Source organism: Triturus cristatus, chromosome 6, assembly GCF_964204655.1.
Source record: "Triturus cristatus chromosome 6, aTriCri1.1, whole genome shotgun sequence".
In the NCBI taxonomy this organism is placed as follows: domain Eukaryota; kingdom Metazoa; phylum Chordata; class Amphibia; order Caudata; family Salamandridae; genus Triturus; species Triturus cristatus.
In genome coordinates, this window is record NC_140589.1 from 227,027,833 (window position 1) to 227,054,455 (window position 26,623).

Below are 26,623 nucleotides of genomic sequence, written 5' to 3' on the forward strand. Positions count from 1 at the left end.
GGTTCTTGAGGAGAGGGATAGTTGGGATAGTTGCCTCACCATGCCCCTTGTGGGCCTCTTCCCTCGAGCATCCTTCCGTGTGGCGCGCTTCCTGCAGACGGAGGAGAAATGATTCAGGGTGCCACAGTTGGTGCACGTCTTCCCTTTCGCAGGGCAGGTTTTTTCTTGATGTTCTTCATATCCGCAGTAGTCGCACTGCGTCGGGGGTGACTGTCTAGCTGCTGGCCGGCGTTTCTTCTCGTGTGTCCGCACCGCGTCTGAACGCTCCGTTTTGACGGTCACACTTGGCCCCGCGCCTCGCGTGAGTGCTTGTTCCATCTCTTCTGCCCGTGCGTCGGATAGATCGTGGGATCGAGCTAGCACCAGGATGTCAGCCATTGGAATGTTCGGTTGGCGGAGGATGAGGCTCCGCAACTTCTTACTTCGGATGCCGTAAATGAGCTGCGCTCTGATTTCCTCCTTCGCTCGGTCGCCGACCAGGTGGGTGTCCGCGAGCACCCTCAGCCGTGCATGAAATGCGTCCACCGACTCCCCTTCTTTTTGCTTCGCCTGACGCATTTTGAAGACTTCGAAGTCTGGATTCATCTGGGGGTCAAAGTGCGTGTTGAGGGCCGTCACGGCTGCGTCGTAGTCGTCTGCGCCACCAGTGTTAGGGAGGTGTTTGAACAGCAGGTATACCTCCTCCCCCGCGTAGTGAAGAAGGAGTGACCGCTTCACCGCGCCATCCGTCTCCCTGGAGCCGATGAAATAGTTGTTGAGCCGCCCAATACATGTTTGCCAGCGTGGTGCGGCCGTTGCAGGGTCAGCAGTCTCGCTGAATGGTGGCAGGACGCCAGTAGGCGGGTGAAACGGGTGGCTTGGCGGTGGGGGGTTGTCATCCCCCATGGCACTGCAGTGGAGGGTGGCACCGGGTGGTGGAGCGGGTGTACGAAAGCCGGACAACGGGCAGCACAGCCGGGGCCCCAGGCAATGGCGGACGCTGGCACGTGGGCCTGTGCAGAGGAAGTGGCGTGAAGATGCAGGTCTGAGGCAGGGCTGTAAGGGCGTATGCGGGAATCTTCATCCGCTACTGGCTGCAGGCAGTGTTTGGTGCACACGTGCTCACCTCGAGGTGCGGGCCGTGTCAGGGCTGGAACGTCGGGAGGGTGAACAGCTGGTGCGGCCGCAGGGCAGGCCCGAGGGAGGTCCAATTAAGGCAGGTGCGCGTTCGCGGGGCTGCCGCGATGCGCTCAGCAGGAGGTGGCGCTGTTGCCGAGTCACGCGGCGGGTCCGGCCGCCTCGTCACCAGTGTTGCGCGGCAGTACAGCGCGGGCCTAGCAGCGGCAGCGCTAAAGAATGGAGACCACACCACTTTGGTATCTCGGTGCGCAAGTGCCCAAACGGGGCACGCCCCCTTTATTTATACATGGCGCGTACGCCACCGTCGTGGCGTACGTACTCCGTTGGTGACATACGCGCTCTAGCGTCAGACGCGCTCTAGCGCTGACTGCAACACTTTCGTAGCTCCCCCTTGTGGTGTTTTGCATAAATACAGCTTTGCGGCTGCACACAGTATGTGGGCATGCTAATCAGCCCCGATCGGGCCGAGCGCCACGCGGCAGAGCGCTAATTAAAGATGCACAGACACCGTGAGGTTTGTGTTATCTGCCGGTGCGTATCTGCTCTGACAAAGAGACCGCGCCCACAGACATTTATTGCATGCGTTCCGCTCTACACGGAATAAACTAACATCACGCATGTAGGCGGGGATAGACGTCATCGCACCCCTGTAACAGTCACGATACCAGTGGACTGTTCCACGTGATGTCGCGAGACACAAACATAACATTCCTCCTAAACAATGAAACAAAACGAAAACAACCTGCAGGAGTCCATTACGGTATAATGGAGAAATCACACTTTCGTTACTCACGAACCTTCTCATGAATTTCCAGTCCACATGAATATCAGTTCAGCAGTGAAAATCTCTCAGCTGGCTAGAGGGTGCCGGATTTCTTTGCAGACTGGATTGAGTGAGTTCACCTCGGCACTTGACACTGTCATTTGAAATAGCTGCTGGCACTTCTATGTTGGGTGGGGTTGAGCTCTCACTTCCCTTTTTTTTTTTTAATTTTTTTTTTTTTTTATTGAGTCACGATATCAGAATGTATAAACATAATTTAAGCAGTCATATACTCATGAAAGGTCCCCCAAATATAAATACCCATCTTGCGTTTCCTTGAGCCTTTAGCAGAAAACAAACTAAATTCTAAATTATATATTTTATACATTTTGGCTCGCCATACATCGAAAACAGGGGCCTCAGGTTGCAGCCAAGCTGCCACGATACACAGATGGGCAACAGTCATAGCCAAAAACAACAGATAGCGATGTTTATACATTGGTTTCCCAAGCTCTAACTCGGACCCAGTACTTAATAACATCATGGCTGCAGTGATTCTAATAGGTATCCCAATCATTACAGACAAAAATGTTTCAATATTGGTAATATACAATGACAACTTTCTACAAGCATAAAATATATGTAAACAGTCCGCATTATCATTCCCACAACTGAAGCACTTGCCATCATACCCCCCCCCCCGCTCCATTTCAACATCTTTACAGGTATATAATATAAATTGAAGGCAGTTTTGAAAAGTTGAGCTTCAGATTTGCTGATAAGAATGTTTCTTGAGCCATAATAATAACCTTCTCTAAGGACACCTCATGTACACCCAAAACGTTAGCCCATTTTAAATTGTGTTTCTCTAAATCATCGGGCTTAGATGATAGCAAAATTTTATATAAAACCCCAATTCTCTCCTGTCGCTTAACTGATTCGATTAATTTATGACGTACCGGTACCAGGTTTTTTTTTCCTACTTAAAAAATCCCGTATTTGAAGAAACTTAAAAAACTGCGTCCTGGGTAATTTATATTGTATCGCAAAATCTGAAAAGGATAAGTAGAGCCCATGCACATCATAAAAATCACAGATTTGCCCAATACCTTTGCTTCTCCAATTTCTAACCACCTGATCCCAAAAGATGGAAGGCAGGATGCGTACAGCATTAGTAGGAGTGTAATATGTAATCCCTGTTAAGGAGAATTTAGACCGAATAGCTTTCCAAACCTTAAAGACGGCCTCCATGATCTTAAAGCATGTCCTCTTATAATAGCTGCCATCCACTTCCTTAAACAAACAATTTTTTACTTCCGCGCCAAGTAATACATAGAAGATTGATGGGGCTTCTGCGACATTACTGACCTCTTCCCTGGTCAACAGTATAAGCATTTTAAGTAAGAAACACGCATAACAATAGAATGTAAAATCGGGTATTGACCAGCCCCCCTTTCTCTCGGTAGTGTCATAAACCGTGTAGCCTTTCTAGGTCTACCTGGGGCCCATAAAAATTTAACACATACAGTTTGCAGTTTATGAAGTTGCTCCTTAGTCACCTCTAAGGGGACTGATCTAAAAAAATATAGTACTCTAGGTAGAATATTCATTTTTAAAATATTGCCTCTACCTACCAGTGTAAATTGGAGATGGCCCCATCTTGCTAAGGATTCTTTAATCTTGGATAGAATATCCAACCAATTAACTTCCACTAATTCTTTCAAAGATACCCGTATTTTTATCCCTAAATATGTCACCTCCTTAACAGATCTGGGATCCTCAGACATCATGTTGTTTGTACATAATATTTGTGTTTTTAACCTATAAAGTTTATACCCAGATATTTGTCCAAATTCCTGTGCTAACCGTTCCACTTCTACAATTGCCGTGACTGGGTCACTGGTAGTAATAGAATGTCATCCGCGTAAGCGAATACAGAGTGCTGGATTTCGCAGACAATAAACGGTCTCACTAAGGGGCTACTATCCAACATATTGATAAAAGGGTTAATATACAAAGCAAATAATAAAGGGGAGCAGGGACACCCCTGCCGAGTTCCTCTAGTTATCTTCACGGGTTCCGAAACCCTACCCCCAACACATATCCTAGCTACTGGTGATTTATATAGGACCTGTAACGCCTGCATAAATCCCTGGCCAAATCCTGCATAGCCCATGATGTTCCATAAATAATCCCATGCAACGCGGTCAAACGCTTTCTCAGCATCTAATAATATTAATCCTAAATCCCGCCCTTCCGCCTGAGCAATATCAAATAATGTCACAACTTTATTGACATGGGCCACTGTCCCTCGAGAAGGGATAAAACCGTGCTGATGCAGAGATACCATGGGAGATATAACTTTTGCCAGTCGACTCGCCAATATTTTGGAATATATTTTCCCATCACAATTAATTAATGAGATTGGTCGATAAAACCCAGGAATCTCAGGTGGTTTCCCCTTTTTTTTAAAAACCACAATAGTGGCTTCATCCCATGTCTTAGGCGCGTGATCATTTTGAGCAGCACGTATTGTCTGTAATAGCTCTTTCTTGAGATCATGAAAGAATACTCTATAAAGCTCCAGAGGGAGCTTATCCGGGCCAGCAGCCTTCCCAATTGCTAAAGCATTAACTGCTGCCTCTAATTCATCCATAGTAATCACGCTATCTAACATCTCTACCGCCTCCCGATCTAACTGCGTAAATCCCCCTGCCATCAATGTATTATTCAGATCACCCTGTGAGTTGTGCTGTGTATACAATTCTGTATAAAACTGATGGAAAATAGCAAGGATTCCCTGAGGGTCATATGAAATTAAGCCAGAGTTGTCCTTAAGACTAGTGATTCTCTGAAAAGATTCTTTCATCCGCATTCGGAGCGCCAGACAGCGTCCTACCGTCTCGCCATACTCATGACACTCTCTTTTATGTATCAAGTATTTTCTAGCATTCTCTTTATTCCACAATGTATTAATATTAGCCCGACATCGTGCAGTGTCAAATTCCAACCCCAAAATATTTTTGCGCTGTGTGATCCCCTGCATCAGTTTTACCTCAGTAAGCTTGAATTTTGAATATAAATCCTTTAATTCTGCCTTAGCCATTTTTTGATAATGAATGCCAAAGCTCGTCACTTCCCCTCTCAAACAAGCCTTAAAGGCACCCCAAAGCACTGGAACAGGAACTGTATCTTTATTATTTTCAAAAAACTCCTTAATCCATTTCCTCATATGTTTCTTAAACCCATTGTCAAGGAGCAATTTCCTATCAAATGTAAAATTTCTTGGAGCACAATCAACTGAAAATGCGGAAATTTCCAATGCTATTGGCGCGTGACCAGAAGTAATCCTGGGATATATCTGGATCTGGGCCCCGACAAGCAACTCAGCTGATGTAAAAAAATAATCAAGACGGACCAATTTCTGATGAGGGTAGGAATAAAACGTATACCCCGGTATTGAAGGTTGTATGGTGTCCCATCCATCCATTAACCCATGATCTTTCATCATATTAAATAGTGCTTGGAATACTTTTGGTTTTCGACCCAAGTATCCTTGTCTTCCCTTTTGTAATTATTTGTTACTCAAACTAATTTTAAAATCTCCGCAAAAGACTAGAGGACCTGGCCACAATGCAAGTTCAATATTTAATTGTTCTAAAAGTAGTGGTTCATCAAGGTTGGATCCATAAACATTGCAAATTGTAAACTTAAAAGTACCTAGTGCACATTCCACAATCACCCATCTCCCAAATTTATCAGCTAAAACATGTCCTGTACTTTGAATAACAGGTTTAGCCAATATTGCCACCCCCGCGTCATTGATGTCTGCTGTGATGCAGCAAGCAGTGCAAACCCCAATTCAGTCAATACAGAGCGTTTCCCCCAAGGGACATGTGTTTCTTGGATACACAATATATCTGGGTCAATCAAACGCAATTCTGCGGAGACTCTCTTTCTTTTATTATAATTATTGAGGCCACACACGTTAAATAAACAGATTTTCAACCCTCTAGTAGCCATAAGAAAATAAACAAAAAAGTATATTGTAAACTACCCCTTACTGACATTTTAGACACAATCATATCATATCTTCTGTTGCCAACAGCTGTTCCCAATCTGATATTGTGACATTTTCCCCCTATTTGGCCCCCTCTCCCCCCTCCTCCCCCCTCTCCTCCACGGCCCATCCCCACCTCCCACCCCACCAACAAGGCTTTAGGACTCAAGGTCCTTGAGATGAAAAAGCTTTTGATCATCCGATACCTGTGCTCGCGCCTCCTCTCGAAAGTGGAGGACAGATAAAAGTACCATAATCCTACAAGAGAAACCCCATTGTAAGGGAACAAAATGCACTACACCTTCTCCATACTTCCCAGACTCGCCCAAAATTTTAAAATGACCTTCTGCTGAGTGGGGTTTTTACCCTCCCATCCCAGTAGTTATTACACCATAGACCTTATATCTTATAGGGTCTTTAAATACTCTTTTGCAGATCCTTCTGAAAAAAAAAATCTAGTATGATTCTGATATATTACCTTTAACTTAGCTGGATTGATTAAATATGCTTGCGCCCCTTTGGTCTGAAAGGTTGGAATAAGCTGGCGCAGCTGCCACCGATTCTCCACGGTAAAATGGCAAAAATCAGGCCATACAAAAAACTCAAAATCCTTCCCCGCCCTCTTTTTATCTGGCCGAGCTAGCTGAAACACATCTTCTCTAGCTAAAAAGCTATTGAAAGAAATCAAAAAAGCTCTGGGTTTGTTATTTGCCTGGCCAGAATTTGGACGAATATTAAATGGAAAAACGGTGCGCGTGCTCAATCTCCCTATTCCAGTCCCATCTAGTGAGCTCGGGAAATGCCACTGTGAATAATTCAACAATAAATTTACGAGAGTCCTGTCCTTCCCGCCCCTCTGGAATCTGCAATACTCGCAGGTTTGTTCTTCGCGCGCGGTTCTCTAAATCCGCTAGTTTTCATTGAGTATCATCTTTCATGTTCTGAAGCGATTCAGTCAAAGCTTTCTGGGCCACGAGCTCATCCTCCAAATTTGAAATGCGTGCCTCTGCTTCACTGAATCGAACTGAAAACTCAGAGCAGGTCTTAGCCACTCTGCGTACAAAGTTCTGTAACTTCCGACAAAGGTTCTGTACCCTCTGACTTTCGATTCTTGTTTCTTCCCGATGGGACATTATCGATTGATAAATCAGCGTCAGAGAAATATCTTCGACTGGTTGACCACTGTCCGCTTGTGAACCCAGCTGATCTGGCCCAGGCTCAATGCTGATGCTTTTATGCTCCAAACTCTTTTGTACTGTGAAGGGATTGCCTTCTAAGAGCTCGCCAGACTCCTCCAAATATACACTACTATTATCACTGCCACCGACACTGCCACCGACACCGTTCACTTGTGCAGAAAGCGTCCCCATTAAGTCCTCACAAGAAGAGGTGGACTGATCTGATAGTGAGAAAAAATCTCCGGATTCAGCCTCTTGGGTTAAAGCTTGAATACCTCGATGTGTGTCGCCATCTTCATGAGCATAGTTCAATGCACCTAACTTCCCTACATTAGCATCAAACTTATTAGGAGTTTCAACAGTCTCATCTCCAGCTCCTTCCACCGCAATGGCTCGAAGCCCCACTGAAGTGCTGGATACAGTTATCTTTGTTCTAATTGGCGAAGCCCCCCCTACCTCATTGCGGATCCACACTTATCTGGTTGTCCAATGCCCCCAGGGGGTTTAGAATGATTGATGAGGGGAGAGCTGCGGGTTCAGGCATAAGATCTCCATTTTTGTCAAGTGTTGAGTCCACAATACTTACTAAATTCTCCCTCCCCCATCCACCTCTATCCTTCCCTCCTCCACCTGAACAGAGTCCAACTTTTTACTTTTCTTTATAGGTCCTTTCCCCCTGAAAACAATCCAGGAATAGTTTTTTTTGATAGGTCATCCACTTTGACCTTGTTAACATTCAGGTCTGGCTTTAATATTCGCGCTGAGTTACCTGGGGTCTTTTCTTCAACTGCTGCGGGTCCCTCGCTAGGCACTCTCTCCTGCTGCCGCTGTCTCCCTCGCGCACTCTTAGGAGGCATTACCTGGCAGAGGCTTATCTCCCTCAAGCTTCTCAGGTCTCCGTAATGGCACCAACACGCAGCCCCCTGCCGAAATCCAGTCCACGGAACCGCCCAGCAGCCCCGAGAAAGACCTCCAAGCTTCAGCACAGCCACCGCCAACGCGATCAGCATCACCCGGCGTCAATTACAGGTGAGCGTGTAGCAAGTGCCAGAACAACTCTCAAAGCCGTTTTTCAGATAGTTGCCTCAGCGTAATTCAGTCACGTCCCCCATGCAGCGTTAGAATCCGGTCATAGCATTGTTTCTCCTCAGTTTAACTCTACGAGCCCGGCATCGGAGAGTCCAGCTTACGCGTCCGAACACACGGACGCCATCTTGCCTTTTTTAGTACATAACATCTTTTGATCTCTCACTTCCTGATGGTCCTTCTTCGGGTCTGGGGAACCTCTCATATCCTCTCTGACTCGGCAGAGATAAGTCACTCCCAGTCCATTCTTCCCATTGACGATCAACATCCGCGGACAGTTCTCTGTCTTGAGTATTACATGGGACATCGTGATACTTTCTGAAAAATGAAATATTTCTGGTAACTAGCTCCATTCTCTTCTTAGCTGTGACCTGGGTGCCCTGGATACTAACAATGCACCAAGGATCTTTCTTAAAAGGTAGCTGGAACTTGCTTCCCGGATGTCTATTTTGAACCAGAACCAGGTCTACTCCAAGGGTCGATGGCTGGGCCCGTCGTTGAGCACTCACTTGATCATTGGCACGCCTTTGCTGGCACTCCACAGCACCGTCGTTGATCCCCTCGGGAGTCCATTGGGGGTGATGAGGAATGGAGTCATTCACGACCCTCCCCATGGATAGAAGTCCGGGAGCCTGCCCGGTGGTCACATGGGGCGTTTGTCTGTAGTCACGCAAGAATGAATATATAGACTGTTTTACCAGATCTCCATTGGCTAGAGCAATGGAATGACCTTGTTCAATGTTCTCATAAATCGTTCGGCCTCGCCATTCGCCTGAGGCCATTTCGGGATAACTCTCCGGTGAAGGATTCCTTGCGAGGTCAGGTCTGATGCAAACTCTTGACCCTGAAAAGGCGGACCATTGTTGATTATGATTTCTTTAATCAATCCATGTGTCGCCATTACCTTTCCTAGTTTGGGAATCACCTCCCCAGCCATTAACGAGGATAGCACCTCAATCTCGGGATACTTGGAGTAGTCGTCAATGACCACCATAGAATGTCGCCCGTCAGGTAGACTTCAAAAATCCATGCTCACTCGCATCTAAGGGCCCTCCGGACGCGACTCGGTTATGATGGGTGCTCGAGCACTCGGTTTACTGGTTGCTTGACACCATCTGCATGATCTAACCACTTCCTTAACTTTGCTGTCCATGAAGTGAAACCAAACTTTAGTCCGCAACCTGCTTTTCGTTTTCACCATTCCTTGATGGCCAGCTTGGACCAGCCCGAACACCCGGTCCACCAGGGAGCTAGGAATCACCAGCCAGTGACCTCGAAGGAGACAGCAATTTGGGTCCGAGTTCTGTCCTCACAAGATAGAGACTTTCAACCACTTTTCTGGCTTCCGGTGTTAGCCTTGCCTCCGAGTCCCTTAGCTGACGCCATTTGATCGTCCTCACCGCTTCCAAGACCTTCTGTAGACAAGCATCTTTCCTGGTGGCTTGACACAGGTCATTGATGGTGATCGGAAGGGGACGTGATCGGTCAGAAACATCTCTGACGTATTCTTCTGTTTCCTCAGCTTCCTTCACTTCACTTTGTGTGGCCGCACGAGGATGTTGAGACAAATAGTCAGCCGGGTTACTGGACCCTGGTTAATACTCAATCTTGCAGAGATAATCCTACAGCTACAAAATCCATTTTTCAATACGAGGTGGTGGTTTGGATGCGGTTCCAGCAAATAATGGGATGATGGGTTTATGATCTGTGGTAACTAAGAACGGCTTACCATAGACATACAGATGGAAGTGTCGGCACCCCGAATAAACGGTAATAGCTTCTTTCTCTATCTGCGAGTAGCGTTGTTCAGTGTCTGTCAGGGAACGGCTCGTAAAAGCAACAGGAGCCCACTCATCCTCATTCTTCTTCCGCTGCAGAAGAACAGCTCCTAGCCCCTTGGGCCCTGCATCAACTGCATTATGAGTATCTGTGGGTCAAATATCTTAATGTGGTGGAGCTTGACAATGCTTCTTTGGTGCTTTGAAAAGCAGCTTGTTGTCCCGGGCCCCAGACCCATGGGACGGCTGCCTTGGTCAGTTCTCTCAACGGTATGGTCAACGATGACAAGTCTTTGATGAAGCGACCACAATAATTAATCATTCCTAGAAAACTGTGCATTTCCGTCACGTTGGTTAGAGCATGAACTTCTTTTATGTCTCGGACCTTCTCGGGATCTGGAGCGATTCCTTTCGCCGAGAAAGTATACCCAAAGAATTGTAGCCTGCTTTGTAGAAACTCACACTTTTCCTTATGAAGTTTGAGACCCGAGTCTTGAATTCTTTGGAGTACTTGTCTCAGTCGGTCATTATGTTCCGTGATTGACTTGGCATGGATTAAGATGTCATCAATCACGTTGATAACTCCTGGGAGATCAGCCAGGAGCTCCCTGATAGTGTTCTGAAACACCTCAGCGGCACTCGATATGCCGAAACTCAATCTTCGGTACTGCCTCAGTCCAACATATGTCGAAAACGTCTTTATGTACCTGGATTGTTCGTCTAGGACTACTTGAGGATATCCAGCCCTCAAATCCAACTTTGAAAACCAGCAGGCCTCGCTCAGCTCTCCTTTGAGATCATCAATTGTCGGAGTGAGGTGTCGTTCTCGTTTGATCGCAGCGTTGGGCATCCTCATGTCCATGCAGATCCTGACCTCCCCCGGTTGTTTTTGGTTTTCAGGCCACAATGATAGGTGACACCCAGAGAGTCAGACCTTTCACTTTCTCTATGATTCCCGCATCTTCAAGTTTCTGTAGCTCCTTTTCGACCAGGGGTCTCAGGTGAAACGCCACCCGCCTGTGTCGAAGGGCCACTGGATGTATGGACAGATTGATATGGAGATGTACCTGTTTTTCCTTGAGGCAACCAATTCCGTCAAACACCTTGGGGAATTATTGCAGTATTTGACTCATCCCTTCTTGGTGGATTCCAAAAGCGAACTTGACAATTCCAAGAGCCTCCGCTGACTTACAACCCGGCGGCATTCCTTGCCCTTCCTCCGTGACATATATTACCGTGTCCACTTTGTTCTGATCATATTCCAGAGTAGTATTAAACTTGCCTTTGATTGCAAGAGGTTTGGACTGTCCATAAGCAAACACCGTGATTTTGACTGGTGTCAGGGCTGGTGGCACTTTCATCTCCCGATGCGTGTCTCGGGACATTATGTTGATGGTAGCCCCTGTGTCTACTATGGCTGTTGTCACGTTTCCCCACTTTGATCTCACATTGTGGTAGTGGGCTCCTGGAGTTAGCTGCAGACCCTACTGTGAACACTGAATGAACAACGTGTTCCTCTTGGGTGTCCCCGTCCATGTCACTGCCAGGGAGAGTTGCTTCGGGAATCAAGTTCACCTGGAGAGCCATCGCTCGCCTTCTGTTCGATCTACAGACTTTCATGAAGTGATTCATCTTGCCACATGCGGTGCATCTTTCCTTTTGCCGGACACGCTGACGGTCTGTGAGAGGGACCCCTGCAATATCCACATGTATGCGGCCTGTATTCTCGAGGTTTTGTAGATTTCACAACCCCTTCTGAAGTAACCGCATTCACAGGTTCTGTCATGACGGGGGCCTGCAAAGCTGCCTCCATGTGCTACGCCCGGGCCTTCGAGAGTTCTTTGGTTCTCCCCAGGGTAAGTATTTCCGCTAATGGCTTCCCTGATTCCTCTAGTATGCGTTCTCTCAGCTTCGCAGAAGCACATCCCTGAATAATCTGCCTCTGATTTTCTCACCCTCATCACGAAATCCGCACGTGGCGGCTAATTCGTTAAGCCTTGCATGAAACACATCTAGCGACTCCTCAGGTTGCTGTCTGGCTTGCCTAAAAGTAAAGCGTTCATAGTCCATGTTCGCCATGGGTTCAAAATAGGCATTCAAAGCAGCAATTAGTGCGAGATGGGTCTTCGGTGTTGCTTTACTGACTGACTTGGCAATTTTGTATACATCCTTTCCCCCCAGATGAAGTATCATTGCCCTTTTTTGTTCATCATTCACTTGGGTGGCCTCAAAAAATAATTGTACTCGCTCTACCCACTCTCTCCATTTTGGGGCTTGAGCTGAGGGTGCACCCTCCACAATGAAAGGCTCCATTGCAGGGAATTGGGCCATAATGACAGGTTCGTCCAATCACCACACAGTCTACTGACCACTTGATATGTGCACAGCGCAAAGTCACACAAGTTGTTTCCACCCCTCTGGGACGCGTCACATGCAGCGGCGCTACTCGCTGAGCTGCTCCCACACTCAGGGTGTCTCCACCTGCCCACGGGGCCTAGATCAGGGTTGACGATGGAATCAGCCTCCAGGCACTGCCCCCACCAGGTCCTTAACTCTCTTTGATGAGGCCTTTCTGGAGAAACCACAATGGTAATCGCCAGACTTCCTCCGAGGCAGTCACACCCAGCGTGAGGTTGAGGTCAAATGGGGAGTTCACCACAGCACAAGCACTGCGCACATCAGGGGACACGTGCGCAGCCACAGCACAAGCTCTTTGTTCACTGCCGTCGCGGCTGCACACAGTATGTGGGGATGCTAATCAGCCCAATTGGGCCGGGCGCCACGCGGCAGAGTGCTAATTAAATATGCACAGACACCGTGAGGTTTGCGTGCTCTGCCGGCGTATATTTGCTCTGACGCAGAGACCGTGCACACAGACATTTATTGCGTGCGTTTTGCTCTACGCAGAATAAACTATCATCACGCACATAGGCGGGGAAAGACGGCATCTCACCCCTGTAACAGTTACGATACCAGTGGACTGTTCCACGTGATATCGCGAGACACAAACATAACGCCCGTCACATACACACACTGACAATTTGATCCAGAGGCATGCCCCCTGGAGTATGGTGCTCAACCTGCCAGTGTGTCACCAGGATGGTTGCAGCCGGGAGTGGACAGTCGGCCATGACGTCAAAAGGAGCTACATGCTTGGAGTAGATCAGTGTTCCTGCGGTGCACAGTTACTGTCCATATGCATATACAGTGTGACACACGATATCGGGTGCCATCACACGGTTACCCGAGGAGCCGATATCACACTGTGGCAGGGAAAACGGACTGAAAACCACTGTAAAAAGTGGTTTTCCAGCTCATTTTCAAGAGGTTTTTAACTGCCAACGACCATTAAGGGGTGTGAAAAAATCCCATGACATCGGCATCAGCCTCATTAAGCTTTTTTTTTTGTTGGGTGGATGGGGCTTGAGGGCAGGGTGTGCTTCAAAAGTGCCTCCTAGGCACTTCTTGGTGTGAGGCCCCGTCCACGTCAAGGCCCCACCCCCTCCTTATGCTGAGATTGTTCTACAAGTAGGCAGGTGTGCATATGGGGACAAGCTTTTTATTCCACCAGACATTTCCCTGGAGTCTTTAGAGGCCGGTTTTGAGAGCCCAGTGCCTCTCCCGGTGCCTCTCCCACTTTCCCCAGCTCCCAGAGGTAAACTGCAGCAGGCAGGGGAGACTTCAAAGAATGGGAGGGAGAGGGAAATAAAGAGAGAGAACCATCAGAGAGGTAGAAGAAAGAGAGGAGAGAAGAGAGAGAGAGAGAGAATGGAGAGATAGATTTTAAGAGAAAGACTGCGAAGAGACGAAGGGAGAAGGGCTGGTTTGAGTATTTTTGACAGGACTGCTGTTGGTTTCCCTGTCCGGATGTAGCGACAACAGCAATGCAGATGTTTAGTAGACCGCTACAGCTTATTACATATTCCGACACTGATAATATGACTTCTGGTCTTTCTGTGAATGTTTTGATCAGTGTAGAAATATGAAAGGACTCCTGAATCTCTATCGTTTAAACCTTTACCTCATTTTCAGCAGAAACTACAGAGTCTGCGATTGCCTCATTTCAGTAACAGGCGCCGTGGTGCAAACTGTGAAATGACAATGTGGGGGCTCGGTTTCCAGGTTTTAGGGTTCTAATTTTCCTGACGGTCAATTAACAATATCAAGGGCATTTGTGTGCTTTTAACCTCAAACTGAACCCTGACTTGCCACTTGCTTTTGTTTAGGACCAAACTGAATATCACTCTTGCTAGCAGTCTCAGAAGGATGAAAGGCTATCCCCCAATCAGAACAGGAGCACAATATGGGCCCAAATACAGAGCTGGAAAATACCACTTGTGTGGTATTGAGCAAAACAAAATCAGCCCTGGCAAAAATGTTCAAACTAGCCCCACAGTGCAGGATGCTATCATTGGAATGTGCCCAGGGACCTGGTTGGGTCCTGGCCGCGTATTGTTCTGTCTTACCTAGTGGTAAGTTTTTTTTAATGTTAACGTGTTATAAACTTGAAATCAGGAGACAAGAAGTTTAAGAGTCTGTCTTCTAGCTTTTAGTTACCAGAAGCAGCCTTTGAGACGTGCTAGGACTTTCCTTAAGACTTTTTCTAAATATTTTGGTAAGCCTCTACTGGCATGGCATTGTTCAGACGCTCTTGTTCATGACACTGCTCCTTTAAATAATGCACAGCATTTGCCTTTTGTAGCCTGCCTATGTTCTGATTTTGCCTGATGCAATAGTGGCACACCTCAGACACATTAAGATTCTTGCCGGCATTATTCTGGTATGTCCTAGGACTGTTAATCTTTACATTTTTAATCTGCTGCAATCCATGTTTAGGAACTGATACATCATTCTTTCCTTCTAGATGCCTCCTGTAAAACATACTGTCCTGATGCTGACCTGTTTCTAAGTAATTTTGCAATATGGATCGAAACGTCAACAAAACTAAATGAGAACTGTGTTTTTAGGTTGATTGTGGATTTCAGACACTTGTACTACGAGTGCTCCTCATAACATCCCATTATCCCTATGAGTCACATGTACATACTGCCTTGTATATAACACTGGGGCACTTTATGCCTACTTTATTCGCTTGCACTGCGCTGTCAATGAATAGGAGCACCTAGTATATAAGATTGAAGCTATGAGATTCTTTGAATCTTGAATTGTTTTCGAAACCTTCTTGTTTGTCTGAATGGAAATAAAATGTATAAATTGCATAAAAGACCTCACCTGTACGGAGGGTTTTGTGTGACTAATGCAGTGGAAGTCAAGGGCTACACTTCCTCCGTTAGGGACCACCTTTGCAGTTAGAAGTTGTCATACCCATGTTACTGAGTTACTGGGTTTGCACTTTTATTTCAGAAGATTGTTCTCTCATAGCAGCGCCCTAGCATGCAGTCTACTGTGCCCGTGCCACAGTGGACCAATGCCAGTCTGACCCTGGTGCTCCATATTTGTTTGATGTGCAATTCACAACTAATTTAGAATGGGGGATAGCACGCAAATTGCATATATTTGTCACTTTTCTGAAGTGCAGGAATTCATTTAATCCATATTTGCCTTTAACATTTTCACCAGGTTTTACCTGTTGATACTTGTGCAGGAAAAATGCCCTTGGTGCACATGTATCACATGGTTTGTAGCTCAGTTTTTACTGCAACCTGCCACCCATGCCCTGATTGAGATCCGGGTCGTACCTGTGATTTGATTTCTGCTACGTGCTATGATTTTAAAAGGATTGTGTTGCACTACGTCTGTCCTGGTACACACCACTGATGATGTGTGACACCTTAGGGTGCCTTCAACCTGTGCTTCGGGAGCAGAGCACGGAGAGGAACAAAAGAGCAGCTGAGAGCTTGCATCCAACCCACAACAAAATATGTCCTTTAACTATTTCGAGGAGCACCTATTTTAAGTAATAGTTCTTTTGAGGACCAGCCTTTCTGTGTGAGATTTATCAGACCGCATATTTCGTGCTTGGTTATTCTGAGACAGCGCCATCTGTTTCCGCTGAAGCTTGGGATCAAAAAACACCCACAGTGTGTCCTTGATTGAACCCCACTTTTCTTTTGACTATTCCCCGATCTTGCTAATATTTTTGGGTACTTTAGTCTCTCATTTAATACTATTATTATTTTTCTTTTTTTTCAGTCCAAAAAAGCTATCTCTTCAATTGGATGCACTCCAGGCATGTACAGTCCTTGTGCTTAAAGAAAACTTTTAATAGCATTGCAGACTGGAAGCTACAATCGCTGTTTAAAAAGTGGTTTCTAGTTTTCATATTACAGTCTATGCATGACACCATTATTAACCTGTAATAAGAAAATGATAGAGCTGCACCACCATAATCAGTGCCATTGGGATTATGCAGCTATAGAGGACCCAGTAATGCAGAACGATTGGTGAAATTATGTGGAAACAAAAGGCAAATTACGCGACATTGAGCAGCACATTATGTGTTGTTATTATGATACAGTTTGGATGTTTAAACACAGATTGATACAAAATGAACCCTTTACCTTATACAGTGTACAAAGATGTAGTGAGAGATATAACCTATAGAAACCCACTCCCCCTCCGAACCTTCCCTTCACTTGTTGACTTCAGAAAAGGACTCAAGACCTGGGTCTTTGACTAAGGCTCTCCATACCTCCAGAGCCTGGATACCGCCCGGGGTGATAAGCTGCACTATATAAGCAAAACAGGTCCCTTAACTCTTTCTAACTTACAAAGTGATAAACTTTATGTAAAACATAGTGTTGCATTCTTCAAAAAGAATGTCATGACGGGAACACTTTTTGTAAGTACAGTGAACCTTTTTTATGCTGTTTATCACATTTGTTTTTAGGTCTCGCTGAGCCCAGCGCATGCGCTGGCTCGAAGAGACATTTTGTATGTGGGCTCCAAAAAGTGCTACCAGGCCAGCCTAGAGCTACAGTGCATGTGCGCTGGCGCGCGCGCCGCGCTTACTTTCACGGCCGCACGGCCGCTTTGATCGCGATCACTTTCCCTTTCGCGGCCGCACGGCAACAAAACAAATTCACACACATATACGCATAAAAAAATAACAGATTCCGATTGATCTGCTTCTTACAGTCGGCAGATTACAACCATCAAATAAGCTCCATTTTTTTTAAAACACCACAGCTCTGCAGCAGTCTGTGGTAATGAATGACTCGTCATCTCTGCGATTACAATAAAAAGCTCCCCTTCCAGTTACTACTTCAGTAGCCGATGGCTATCACCAACGACTCCTCCGTGCAGTTCACTTCACGATTAAGATTCGCACCGTAACACTTGCAAAATGAAATTGGGAAATTCTTCCCTTAGAAGCCTATTCCTAGCATCTGGTAAGAAGAAACCAGGATTTGTAAACCTTGTCTTTTAACCACAAATTTCAACATACATTCTAAAAATGGAATTCTCACAACAACTTGCCGTTTAAATAGACGTCGCTGGCATGGCAGCATCAGGACCACAGACATCAAGCAGACACCTAGCGATTCAAGCTGCAATGGGGCTCAGGCGATCACCGGCTCTGTCTCTGTACTGTTTCTGTGTAAAGCGTGCACAGAGAGGTAGATGTCCGCAACAGCGCGCGAACCCTCAGATGACAGCCTCAGAACAGCACTATTCCTATGCGCAGCTCACTTTACCCATGTGCAACAACCTGCTCCAGTGGGCTGCCATGACAGTGACGGGACTGTGCCTACCGCGCATGTGTCAAGGAAATAAACCAGCAATTCGTAGCCCATCACCCGTGGCTAAATTAGTGGCCATTTTGAAGTAGGCGTATGTGTATCGAATCTAAACAAAATTCCAAAATTGAGTTACTTGTTAAGCGTATTTCCACAGATTTATTCAACATGTTATGTTTTCGGAGTTTAAGAGACATAATTATTGAACTATGTTTATATGTATAAAAAAAACGCAGCTATACTAACTCATGTGGAGTTATTTTGTAGAACATTACTTTTTAAATCTGGAAATATAGTACTTACATTTTTGTTTACAGTATATGTTCTTTCACAAAATAAACCATAAACACTGCAACACTAAAATGGCCGCCCAATTGATGCACATTGTGGAGACTTTTGAACATTTCCGATCCTCATTCTGCAGTTCTGGGGACTCAATAGTTTCGCTTTAGTGCAGGCTCCAGTGGGTGGAGGTTACGGCGTAAATCTTGGGTTTTTCCTGACGGGTGTTGTGTTTAACGAAGTCAAAATATCTCTGTTGGAGAATTTTCTGAGAACCTGCTACTGAAATTATGTGACTTTTTATCGGAAGTGCAGACGCAGCGGCCGCTCTCGAAAGTTTCAGCAGGAGCAACACTACATTTTCAGAGCCGTAAAGATCCTCAGCTCCGTGCACCAGTAGCTCATCCAGCCCAGGATATTTCTGTGGATTCTGACACTTATGATGAGTTTGACAGGGCTATAAATGCTATTGTGCAGTGAAAAAACATGGAGTGGATTAAGGTGCCTTTATTTTAGCTCTCTGGTGCTTAAAATTGCCTTTGCTTCAATGTGCGTCAATGGGGAAAATAAAGTCCCCGATTTTATTTCAAAATGTCCCTTTATCTAAATTTAAATGTTGGCATGTATGTGTTGTGGACTTGATTATTACTATATAGGAGGTGATTTTCCAGCTCCAATTGGCTCTAAGCTCTACTCTTCAATAAATAGATACACAAAGAATCTACGGGAAGCCCAGCAGTTTGTAAATGGCCCAAACCTTTATTGTGCTTCTTTTGGACAGCTAAATATCCAACCTTTGAAGTCAAAAATGAGGGTGATATTTGTTTGGCACTGCAAATACCCTTGATAGGTTGTCAACGATGGCTCAAGCCATGCTTGAGTCAAATGTCTGGGTTTGATTGAGCCCACGATCGTCTTCAACTCACTAGCCAAAAAAAAAGCTTCGCAACATTCTTCCACCCATGCTCTACCTCAGACTTCTGATACTTCGGCCTCCACCTTCCCCTGCCTATCCTCCTGCAGCAGAGGAAGTGTTCAACTTTACTGTGTTCACTTTATTGAAGATCCTGAAGAGTTCTATGAAAGTTCTCGAAGAGGAATGTTAGTCTAATCATTTTTAGGTCTCGCTGAGCCCAGCGCATGCGCTGGCTCGAAGAGACATTTTGTATGTGGGCTCCAAAAAGTGCTGCCAGGCCAGCCTAGAGCTACAGTGCATGTGCGCGGGCGCGCGCGCCGCGCTTGCTTTCACTTTCGCGGCCGCTTTGATCGCGATCACTTTCGCGGCCGCACGGCCGCTTTGCTGCGCAGACCCAGCCTCCTCTGCCGGCACACCCACAACTGGCAACATTACTTTCTACAGCGCTTCGAAGCCTGAACTGGTCTAGTAGCTTGGAATCAAGTAAGTACTCATTTTCTCTGCCTATTTAAAGAAAAAGCAAAGAAGAAATTGCTTAAAGGATGCTGTGCTATTACATTATGAAGAAAAATGGAGGTTGGCCAATTAAAGGTACAAATGGGGCTCGGCCCAACACACACAGACATGCACGCACACACATACACGCACAGACACACACGCGAACAAGAATTGGCATAGCCAATAGGTCTCGCTTTCCCTTCGTGCAATGCGGTTTTTGAGCATTCCTCTTTTGGAAGCAGGGGGGTTCCGTCCCGTTCGTGAACGCTATTGTTTCTCCTTCCAGCCTGCTCCTTCGTGCCAACCCAAGAAAATTGAATCAAAGAGACAGCTGAAACTGCTAACCAAACAGAAACTGCTGTCATTGGATAGGCGTGGTTAGAAGCGGGAATCTACGGAGTTCTGCTCATCATGTGGCTCCGGCACCGGGGAATTGGTCGCTTCCTGTTCCCGAAATTAACCGCCACCTAGAATTCCTCCCCTGCTCCCAGATGTATACCATGTCAGCCTTCACCGTGGAGCCCTTGGGTAAGTAGTCCACTGCTTTTGGAAGAGCACAGGCCACTCTAGTGCGTCTTTTACAGAGGCAGTGTGTGACTACAGCAGTTCGTCAGAGAAGTAGTCTAGTTCACACGGAAGTTGAGTGTGTCACTGTCAGGGAGCACTCTCCGCAGCAAAGCTTCCTGAGCGTCACCCCAGTGCCGCTTGGTTGCCAAACGCAGCCGGTCATCAGCACATAGCCGCCAAGATTTCAATCTGCTTATATGTGATTTTTCCTTTTTTTACAACACTTTTGTGTGTGACAGTTCAGAGCTTTATGTGTCACTTGATTAGGGTGACCAGATGTTGAGAAGCAAGTACTGGGACAGGTCAGTTATATAAGCAGGACTAAAGCCTCTAGTCTCACTGTTACATCTCGTTTCTGAGAAGTGCAGTACTTTCTAATTAACAGTATTATGTTTTTCTTGAGAAGTGCAGATACTCTCCCTCTCAAAATAAACAAGCATTTGCAATGCAATAGGTCTCACATTTATACGAGTTTGAGCTATTGACATTGCAAATAACAATGCCTTTTATTTTTGTTTTCGTTATTAAAACATAAATATGAAAACAAAACTAAAAGCCATTGTCATTGACAATGCCAATACCTCAAACACACGTAAATGCGAGACCTATTGCATTGCAAATGCTTGTTTAAATTGGTCTTCAGGTTTAGGTTTACCCTGTGTTCACATTAGAAGCCCCCTGGAGGCAACTCATTTCATTAACAACCATCAGTGTTCAAAATTCGATGTATTTGCTAAACAAGTTACCAGAAGGCCCAGTAAGATCCCAGACTGACCTTCAAAAGAAATGTGGAATGTTTGAGCTTCTTCTAAACTCTAAAGGGGCAATTCATTAAGAAAGGAATATACCTAATAAAGGTACCTATATGAACTGGGATAGATTTGCATATGTTTGGTATTCACAAATATTCCCAGTAGTACATCTGGAAAGCTGCACCAGGTGTTGGTTTACAGACACATTGCTGAGAATATTCCGTAACATATTCCCTGGGCTCCTCTTTCTGCGCTGTGTATGTAGCGTAGACTGGAGAAATGGAGCACGATATGGAATGCGCACATATTTTTCTATTCTTTTTTTCACCATAGAGAAAGCATTTTCCCCAGTAGAGAAACCACATCCCGTACATCTTCGATTTTGGAGGTGGTCCATTCCCTTGCCCATGCCAGAAGGGGAGTAAATACCGGCCTCTGTTCGAGTAAATCTCCGACTCTTTCCAATGAAAGCAAAGGGTTGCACCAGAGATTGTGAATGTCCACAAGTCTAACCATGTCTTGTTCAAGCTCCTTTCCACCTTCCTTGGATTTACTACTGCATATTTCACTGCATTGGTGGCAGAGATATATGCTGCAGTAAACCCTTTTATACCTGCCAAGAATCCTTTTCTGAATAGAGATGCAGGCATTTTTGAGCATACACAAATGTTTAAGGCCGAAAACACATTTGTGAATTGCCCACTAAAGGCATCATTTATGGCATTTAAGGCACCTTACTGCACTGCCTTACACAAAAATCAAACAGCAAGAATGCACCGTATTTAAGCAGTACCGTGCATTCCTGTCCTTTCTGCCTATGCTGATGGCATTTTGGAAGCCTAAAACCAACGCAGGCACCCTTGCACCGTGGTGTAAGGGTTCATCCGTTGCGGGCATAATTGCTTTTGTGCAGGAAGGGGCACTTGTAATTCATCGGGTCCACAATCCAGTCCACTGTTACTCTGCACAAAATGCCACCTCAGTTTAAACCCAGCCATATGAAAATCAGTCTTCGCCCTGCTCCAATGGGAACAATCCAGCCCGAACTGCCAGGCCAAGTTCTAACTAAATCAGAAAAAAGCAATCCAGGACCGGTTTCGCCCCAGTGGGCTCATCAGCCAGGTGAACTAAACTTTCAGTGCATTTCCAACTTTGTAGCGGAATGCTCAACATTGACTCAAAATCCTGAAGCATGATGGGAAGTTGGTAGGGTCAAAACAAAACGATAATCAATGGCACCTATTCACAAAAATGCCTGTGAAAGTATGGGCAGAGATTTACATTTCTACCTTAGTTTTTCAAACATTCCTAGAAGTACACTTGTGGTTCTATTCCCCCATGGATATTCTACATCACATAAAATCCTGCACAGGAGGGGACTGGTGACCCTCCCGTGCAAACATGCACTTTTCCAGTGTTTCCCATAAAAAGGGCCTTTTCACTACAGGTGCAACACATGTGGGATGCTCTATTCTGCTTCCCATCCTGGAAGGGAAGCTACTTCAAAGTTTGGTGAGACTAAATCCTTGACCTATTTCAGAATCAGAAAGGTGATACTGGAGTTTGGCAATGCCCACAGATTATTTAGTGTTCCCAAACCTCCAAGGCAAACTACATTTTGGAACACCTCCTTCCCATCATTTGAATAGGATTTCTGCTTCTTGCTGTCTTTATTTTCATATAACAGGTTCTTCTTTTAATATACTTTATCAGGAACCAGGCTTTTTGACATGGGGGGCTGGAGTGGGTGATGGAATGATCATATATTGTAGGAATCTAAATACCCCCTGGCACCCTTTGTGTGTTTATCCCCTAACCTTTTGTTTTTTACCTTCCCCTTTTGCGGACTTTGTTTTTGCTGACTTTAGGACTCTTTGCCACTGCTAACTAATGCTAGAGTGCTTGTGCTCTCTACTTAAAACTTGATACAATTGACTGAAAAGCTGCCAGACTGCTGGCCTAAATTACTGTTACCTGCTGTGCTGACCTGTTGCCTACTGCATCTTGCCTTGGTGAGAAGTACTGGACCTGCAACCTATATCCAGGGCCACCAGAGTGACTCCAAGGGTTAGCCTCCTGTACCCAGCACCTGGACTTTGCAGCTGTGAGCTCTATCCTGCCAAGTTGTGCCTCCTGAGTCCTGGACCCTTGAAAATGGGACTGAAGGTGCTCTGCCAGCCCATCTGTGGATCCCGCAGAACAGACGCATCTCCTTTGCTGGACCAATGAATCTCCCAAGCAGAACCGATGCATCACCTCTACAGTGAAGATTCCCCCAGTGCAAGGCCCCCGATCGACCTCACAGTCAGTCTCAGAATCACCTCTGCATGATGCACCCCGACATAGGCTCTCACATCGGATATCTCTTGTCGACTGCAGCCTTGAGGATGAAGCAAGTTCTCACATCGCAGTCTCACAGCTCCTCGAAGCCGATGTATTGCCTTGAATGCGTGACACATACGCGACACAGGACCTCGCAACGCACTGCAACTAGGAATTAAGGTACTCTTGTTCAGAAGGCATAACTGGGTCCTTGAGCTTGTGACTTTATCACACTCCAGCGCAATCAGATTCCACAGTTGGAGCTTTGTGCTTTTTCGTACGATTTTCACTAAAATCTTTAAACTTAAATATCTCTGATTCTACTGCTTGGATTTGAGTCATTTAGCCTTGTTTTATTTATTCCACTTTACTCTCTTTGTGTAACCTGGTGTGGGATTTTTCTTGTGTTGTGTTGTTGCTGTTACTGTTTGAAATACTACATAAATACTTTATGCATTGCCTAGAAGTTAAGCGTGACTATTCTGTGCCAAGCGACCAGAGGTTTTACCAAAGGTTAATTTAACATTTGCTTGTGACTTCACCCTGACAAAGATTGAAGTTGCTGCTTAAGTAGGGTTTCACCCCCACAACCAGTAACCCAATTTCTTACACCCCCACCATATGTAAGAAACGTTGGGGCACATGCATTAAAAAAAAGGAATTGCTAGTTCTTAATAGCGATTTTTAAGGAATCGCTATTTAGGAGTCGCAATTCCTTATGCATGCAGGTTTTGCAAAAATAATAGCAATTCCTACACATTACCAATAGCAAATCGCAAATTGCGATTCAGTATTAGGGAATGCTTTCCCATTCATTCTATGGGCCTAGAGGCCCATAGAATGAATGGGAAAGCATTCGCAATTTGCAATTACCAAATAGGTAATCGCAAATTACGAATGCAATTGCAAAGGTGCTAGGGGAGCTAAGGCCCCCCGATGCACCCCCAAAACAGGAAAGTGTGCACATGTGGCGCACACACATGCCCTAAAGGCATGTGTAGGCACCTCATGGTACTTAAAAAAATTCAATTTTGTTCATTTTTCTAAGGCTTTGCAAATTAACATCAACTTTACTTTGATGCTAATTTACGGTTCCTTAATACAAAGTCGCATTTTGAAAATGCTTCTTGCATTGCATTTAGGGAATCGCAAATTGCGATTCCCTAAATGCATTCGCAAAATAGGTAATCACGATTACCTATTTTCCGAATGCATTTTGGGTTGATGCATCGAAAAAGGCTTTTTACCGGTCGCAAACGGGCCAATTCTCAGAATCGGCCCGTTTGTAACCGGTAAATAGCTTGATGCAAGTGCCCCATACTGCCTCAAAAATGTTGCCTTGATTTTCCCACCTCTTTTTAATTGAAGTGCACCTCAGTGACTTGCATAAAATATCTGTGTAATACATGTTCGGGGAAGCTTTATCCTCCACATGTAATGAGTTTGCTTGGACATTTCTTGAGCTATGTCTATGATCAATGAGTACGAGTTATTTACTAGAGGTGAGAAATGTGTGCAACTTACAGAGACGGGCAGGCTAGATTTAGGGCCTGATTACAAGTCTGGAGATCCGAGGACTGCCTGACTTGCGAGGGTGTCCCAGCCACCGGCACACCTGTGGTGCGACCTCAGCAATGTGAGTTGGTTAGTTGGACCACCAATGGACCTCCACCACCAGGAAACAGCCTCCTCCGCATGTGGATGCACACAGGGGGGCATAACATGTGAATCCATATGTGCATGTACATCAGTTCCTGCATGGGAAGGATTTTCGAGTCCATGCCGTGCAGGAAACTTGTTGTGCGGTCCCATTGTGGTGGCACCGCTGCCTTAATAAAAGGCACCGCCAAGGGACCGCCATGCTGTCCGCCAGACAACTTTTAAGTTGTAATCAGGCAGGTGGGCAGCAGCGAATCTTGGCGGTGCGGGGGCGCAGCGGTGGTGTGACACTCACCCCTCCAAAAGTCGCAATCTGGACCTAAGTGTTTCATGTTTTAAAAATTGAGAACTTAAGCAGAGGCACAGCAAATGAATGAGACCTAGTGCAAGCAACAAATATAACCCCATAAAGCCCCTTTAGTGTAGCAATAGACGGCCATAGTAAGGATGCAGTGAACCCCTCATAGCTCTGGACCCCAGTGTCACTGTGCCTACTGCACTAATAATATGATCCCTGAGTTAATACCTGTTTATTGGTGTTCACATATTTTATTACTGCAGTACCACATTCAAACAACCTGAGAACCACTAAGCCAACTGCTATATAAAATCTAGTTATTATTTCAAATATCACCAGAGTCAATTCACAAAAGCATTTATGAGTACAGGGAACCATCCCATAAACATCGAATTACTGATTAGTAAAAGTCCAAACTTGGCACAGTCCTTTCTGTTTGTACTAATTGTATTTGACTATTCTATGAATATTTCCTTTTTAGATGCTTTGGAACTAGTTGGCAAAGGCATGTAAGAGTAATTAGAACATTGGAATGTTGGTAGCTCCATTGAAAACAATGGAGTGCTCCGGGCTTATAATGGCTGGTATAAGCCCGGAGCACCAACATTCCAATGTGTCTTTGTTCACAGCTCTGGCTGTGAACAAAGGCTTCAGGGAGCCTGAGGGAATTTGAATCCCCTCGTGCTCCCTGAAGGCCTTGCTTTATTTGTTAGAACATTCTGCCCTCTAGTGGCAGAATGTTCTACTAGCCTTATAGCCCTTCCTAGCTGGGCTATATCAGCTATTAAAGTCCCTCTCCCTTGTTAAAGGGCCGAGCCATAACACTGGAGAGGGCCTTTAATAGCCGGTATAGCCCGCTACGGTGGGCTATAAGGCTATAATAAAAGACCACTACAAGAGTACAACTTTAAATTTGCAAAATACCTATGTGAATACACCCACAACCTATTAGACTGTCCTTGAAGAGAAAATGTGTAGCATCCCGCTCAAAGCATGATTGTTATTGTATACATCTAAATATTACACGTGTCTTCATGCCTTTCAAGGTAGAAACGTTTTAATAATGTATAGACAATTTCATGTTTGCAATATATCACGTTTGCTTTCATAACCTTGCTGTCATTTTGAAAGATCGCTGTCAATGTGCATTATGTATTTATGACATACAATTACATACTATATAGCAATGTGTCACATTGCCTGGTATTTTTTAAAGGCTATACAGCCTCAAGAAAAATCTGTTATATCTATTACATGCTTCATTAATTTAAAAAAAAAAACTGATTTTATTATTCTTTACATTTCCATTCAAATTTATATTGAGACAATAGGTAAATCAGGTTGTCCCGCAAACGCTGCATTCTTAGAACACTTGCAGTCGCATCGACATTTTACTCAGGGCCACACAACACGTCATGTGCCAGATAAACGTTCTGAATAAAGCGAAGCCCCGCGAGAACACAGGCCTCCAGGTCTGCATTAGATGAAGGTTACTGATGTGGTTGTGAGCTGACAGAGCGGTTACAGCAAATAATCCCCCCCTTGAGTAACGGGCAAATAATACCGCGGGCCTCCTTCATCAGTTCCATTAAATGCTGCTTGGGGGAATGCCTTGATTCATTTTTTTTATTGCTTCCTATCAGAA

At 45.3% G+C, this 26,623-nt stretch overlaps 1 protein-coding gene across 1 annotated transcript in view; it reads right to left on the reverse strand.

The window, feature by feature from the left end:
* Positions 1 to 26,623, reverse strand: part of PTCHD4 (patched domain containing 4) — a 371,115-nt gene that overhangs the window by 179,714 nt on the left and 164,778 nt on the right. The gene's annotated exons all lie outside the window — the stretch shown is intronic.